Source organism: Ranitomeya variabilis, chromosome 5 (genome assembly GCF_051348905.1).
Source record: "Ranitomeya variabilis isolate aRanVar5 chromosome 5, aRanVar5.hap1, whole genome shotgun sequence".
Classification (NCBI taxonomy): Eukaryota; Metazoa; Chordata; class Amphibia; order Anura; family Dendrobatidae; genus Ranitomeya; species Ranitomeya variabilis.
Genome location: NC_135236.1, coordinates 19,377,948 through 19,383,639, shown reverse-complemented (window position 1 = coordinate 19,383,639; position 5,692 = coordinate 19,377,948).

Sequence of the window (5,692 nt, the reverse complement as noted above, 5' to 3'; positions counted from 1 at the left end):
TGAAAATTGAAGCTCAGCTATATTCAGTGGAGGAGAACACCAAGGAGCACCAGACACCGTTAGTAGGCCCAACCATACAAGTAGGCCAAATGCAGTTTAATATCTGATATAGGCTGAAAGCCTGAAAATTGAAGCTCAGCTTTGTTAAGTGGAGGAGAAAAGCAAGCAGTGGCAGACAGCATTAGTAGGCCCAACTGAACAAGTAGCCCAAATGCAGTTTAACATCTGATATAGGCCAAAAGCCTGAAGATTGAAGCTCAGCTTTGTAAAGTGGAGGAGAACACCAAGCAGCGGCAGACACCATTAGTAGGCACAACCAAACAAGTAGGCCAAATGCAGTTTCATATTTTATGTAGGCCAAAAGCCTGAAAATTAATGCTCAGCTATATTCAGTGGAGGAGAACACCAAGGAGCAGCAGACACCGTTAGTAGGCCCAACCAAACAAGTAGGCCAAATGCAGTTTAATATCTGATATAGGCTGAAAGCCTGAAAATTGAAGCTCAGCTTTGTTAAGTGGAGGAGAACACCAAGCAGCCGCAGACAATGTTAGTAGGTCCAACCAAACAAGTAGGCCAAATGCGGTTTAATATCTGATATAGGCTGAAAGCCTGAAAATTGAAGCTCCGCTTTGTTAAGTGGAGGAGAAAAGCAAGCAGCGGCAGACAGCATTAGTAGGCCCAACTGAACAAGTAGCCCAAATGCAGTTTAATATCTGATATAGGCCAAAAGCCTGAAGATTGAAGCTCAGCTTTGTAAAGTGGAGGAGAAAACCAAGCAGCGGCAGACACCGTTAGTAGGCACAACCAAACAAGTAGGCCAAATGCAGTTTCATATTTTATGTAGGCCAAAAGCCTGAAAATTAAAGCTCAGCTATATTCAGTGGAGGAGAACACCAAGGAGCGGCAGACACCGTTAGTAGGCCCAACCAAACAAGTAGGCCAAATGCAGTTTAATATCTGATATAGGCTGAAAGCCTGAAAATTGAAGCTCAGCTATATTCAGTGGAGGAGAACACCAAGGAGCGGCAGACACCGTTAGTAGGCCCAACCAAACAAGTAGGCCAAATGCAGTTTCATATTATATGTAGGCCGAAAGCCTGAAAATTGAAGCTCAGCTATATTCAGTGGAGGAGAACACCAAGGAGCACCAGACACCGTTAGTAGGCCCAACCATACAAGTAGGCCAAATGCAGTTTAATATCTGATATAGGCTGAAAGCCTGAAAATTGAAGCTCAGCTTTGTTAAGTGGAGGAGAAAAGCAAGCAGTGGCAGACAGCATTAGTAGGCCCAACTGAACAAGTAGCCCAAATGCAGTTTAACATCTGATATAGGCCAAAAGCCTGAAGATTGAAGCTCAGCTTTGTAAAGTGGAGGAGAACACCAAGCAGCGGCAGACACCTTTAGTAGGCACAACCAAACAAGTAGGCCAAATGCAGTTTCATATTTTATGTAGGCCAAAAGCCTGAAAATTAATGCTCAGCTATATTCAGTGGAGAAGAACACCAAGGAACGGCAGACACCGTTAGTAGGCCCAACCAAACAAGTAGGCCAAATGCAGTTTCATATTATATGTAGGCCGAAAGCCTGAAAATTGAAGCTCAGCTATATTCAGTGGAGGAGAACACCAAGGAGCACCAGACACTGTTAGTAGGTCCAACCATACAAGTAGGCCAAATGCAGTTTAATATCTGATATAGGCTGAAAGCCTGAAAATTGAAGTTCAGCTTTGTAAAGTGGAGGAGAACACCAAGCAGCGGCAGACACTGTTAGTAGGCACAACCAAACAAGTAGCCCAAATGCAGTTTAAAATTTAATATAGGCTGAAAGCCTGAAAACTGAAGCTCAGCTTTGTTCAGTTGAGAAAAGCAAGCAGCCGCAGACACCATTAGTAGACCCAACCAAACCAGTAGGCCAAATGCAGTTTAATATCTGACATCGGATGAAAACTGAGGCTCAGCTTTGTTCAGTGGAGGACAACTGTATTGGGAGGCAGATACAGTTAGTAGGCATAAATAAGAAAGTAGGCAAACTGCAGTTCAAAATTGGTTAGTGGAGTACACAGACGGCATAACTTTGTTCAGTGGAGGACAATTGTAATAAGTGGCTCAGACAGACAGAGTAGGCCTACAATTAAAAAGGTGGCTAATTGGAGTTCAAAATTTGTAATAGGAGTACAGTCGGCATTGCGTGGTTCAGCGGAGGAGGATAAGTGTAATTACTGGCTCTGACACACTGAGTAGGTGTAAAATAAAAAAGAAGGCTATATACAGTTAACAATTGGTAAGAGGAGTACACAGGCGGCCTTGCTGGGTTCAGCGGTGGAGGACAACTGTTGTGAGAGTCCGACACAGTTACTAGGACAAAATAAATAAGTAGGCTAAATGCTGTTCTAGATTGGTAAGAGGAGTACACAGGCGGCATAGCTTGTTTCAGGGAAGGAGGAGGACAACTGTAATAAGTGGCTCAGACATACTGAGTAGTCCTAAAATAAAACAGTTGTCTGAATGCAGTTCCAAATTGGTAACAGGAGTACACAGGCGGCATAGCTTGGTTCAGCGGAGGACTACTGTAATAAGTGGCTCAGACAGACAGACAGACAGGCCTAAGCTAAAAAAAGGTGGCTAAATGCAGGTCAAAACTGCTAGCAGGACTAACCAGGCGGCTTAGCTTGTTTTAGGGGGGGGCAGTTGTAATGTGTTGCACCGACAGACAGACAGAGAGAGGCCTAACCTAAAAAAAGGTGGCTAAATGCTGGTAAAAACTGCTAGCAGGACTAACCAGGCGGCCGAGCTTGTTTCAGCGTGGGAGGACAACTGTTATGAGAGGCTGACACAGTTACTAGGCACAAATAAGTAAGTAGGCTACATGCAGTTCACAATTGGTAACAGGAGTACAGAGGTGGCATAGCTTTGTTCAGCGGGGGACAACTGTTAGAAGTGGCTGACACAGTTAGTAAGCCAAAATACTAAAGTGGGCTAAATGTCAGCCAAGGAATTGGTCAGAAATAAACTGGTGGCATAGTGAGGTACAGGGGTGGGCTCCTCTGCAGAGTTGCAGACAGGGGTAGTTGGCGCAAAGTATTAAGGGGTCTAAATGGAGGCCAGGGCCCCAGTATATTTATACTATCATATATCATTGCAACAAATTTGTTATGGCAGTGCCATTTAAGGATTTAACAGCACAGACTACACAGTGGTGGGGCAGGGAGAGGTAAGTTTTGCAGTGGTAGAGCACAGTTCGAGCTGGGGGGGAACACTCTCTCGTGGGCGGCGGTACTGGCCCAGGGCCCCTCATATTATGATGGTGTGTCTGACGTTACTTGTGCACCACCACCATCAGAGACACTTCATTGTACTATGAGGGACCCTGTGCCAGTGCCGTCGCCCAAGAGTGGGCACACCCACCTGTCCAGGCAAACAGCACTCGCACGGGTGGTTGCCCCAGATGGTGACCACGGCCCTGTGGGGGGAGTCAGCCCATTTAGGGAGGCATAAAAATGGCCTATGGTAGACATTCATCAGCTGCAAATGGAGGAATTGGAGAAGTAAGTAAGAGGAGGCCAAAAGCAAGACATTTTTCAGGCATGCTACGTGTCAGCAGGGGAAGGTGGGGCAAAATAATTTGAAATCCATGATTGGTTCATTTTAATGAAGGTTAGATCATCAACATTTCGGGGAGCCAGACGTGTCCTTTTTTTGGTCAGTATTGAACCAGCAGCACTCAAGAATCTTTCTGAAAGCACACTAGCACCTGGGCAAGCGAGCTCCTGTAATGCATATTCTGCCAATTCAGGCCAGGTGTCTAGTTTAGATGCCCAGTAATCAAAGGGGAATGACCTGTGAGGGAGAACATCGATAATGGCGGAAAAATAGTTGGTAACCATACTGGAAAAATGCTGTCTCCTGTCACTTTGAATCGATGCAGCAGTAGCTGTCGTGTCTGCGGTCATTGCGAAATCACTCCACAACCTGGTGAGAAATCCCCTCTGTCCATTGCCACTTCAGCTTTGTGCACATCTAGCACCTCTGCCATGTTGCCCCCTACAGCTCGTGTGAGAACCATCAGCGCCGCTGTGTGCTGGGAATGCCTGAACCAAACGGTCTACAAGAGTTGCTTGTTTAGTAGCCAATATTTGCTCAAGGTTCTCATGTGGCATGATATTTTGTAATTTGCCTTTGTATCGTGGATCCAGGAGGCAGGCCAACCAGTAATCGTCATCGGTCATTATTTTGATAATGCAGGGGTCCCGTTTTAGGATATGCAAGGCAATCTCTGCCATGTGGGCCAAAGCTCCAGGTGTCAATTCACTGATTGTGCTGGGTTGAGGAGCACTTTCTTGAAAATCTACATCACATGTGGCCTCATAAACCCTGTACCTGACCTTGCAATGCCACCAGTTTCTATTGCCCCCTGAGAAGCATCCTCCTCCCATAAATATTCAGCCCCATCATCCTCCTCCTCCTCTTCATCCACCACCTCGTCCCGGAGACTTCCCTGACCAGACAATGGCTGACTCTCATCAAGGCTTCCCTCCTCCTCGGCCGCAGATGCCTGCTCCTTGATGTGCGTCAAACTTTGCATCAGCAGAAGCATTAGTGGGATGCTCATGCTTATGATGGCGTCGTCCGCACTGACCAGCCATGTGCATTCCTCAAAACACTGATGGACTTGACAGAGGTCTTGGAGCTTCGACCACTGCACACCAGACAACTCCATGTCTGCCATCCAACTGCCTTCCCGTGTATGTGTACCCTCCCACAAATACATGACAGCACGCCTCTGCTCGCACAGCATCTGAAGCATGTGCAGTGTAGAGTTCCACCTTGTTGCAACGTCTATTATTAGGTGGTGCTGGGGAAGATTCAGCGATCGCTGATGGTTAAGCATATGTCTGGAGTGTAAGGGCGACCGGCGGATGTGCGAGCAAAGTCTGCGCACCTTCAGGAGCAGGGCTGGTAAATTGGTAAATCAGGGTAATTCTTGAGGAAGCACTGCACCACAAGGTTCAAGGTGTGAGCCAGGCAAGGTATGTGTTTCATTTCGGAAAGGGCTATGGAAGCCATAAAATTCCTTCCGTTATCACTGACTACCTTGCCTGCCTCAAGATGTACACTGCCCAGCCTTGACTGAGTTTCTTGCTGCAAGTACTCGGCCAGTACTTCCGTGGTGTGTCTGTTGTCGCCCAAACACTTCATTTGTAGCACAGCCTGCTGACGCTTACCACTAGCTGTTCCATAATGGGACACCATGGGTGCAACACTGGCAGCTGCGGATGGAATGTTCGTGTGACTGCGCTCTGTGGACGAGCTTTTGCTTCTGGAGGAGGAGGAGGTGCAAACGCCTACAGCCAACTATTTCCTAGACCGTGGGCTAGGCAGAACTGTGCCACTATGGCTGTCCCCTGTGGACCCTGCATCCACCACATTAACGCAGTGTGCCGTGATAGACACGTAACGTCCCTGGTCATGCCTACTGGTCCATGCATCAGTTGTGAGGGGCGCCTTTCTACTGACCGATTGCCTCAGTGCATGGACAATGTGTTCTTTGACATGTTGGTGGAGTGCTGGGGTGGATTTTCTTGCAAAGAAGTGTCGACTGGGTAGGTCATAGTGTGCTACTGCATAGGCCATCAGGGCTTTGAAAGCTTCGCTTTCAACCAACTGGTAGGGCATCATCTCTAATTAGATTAGT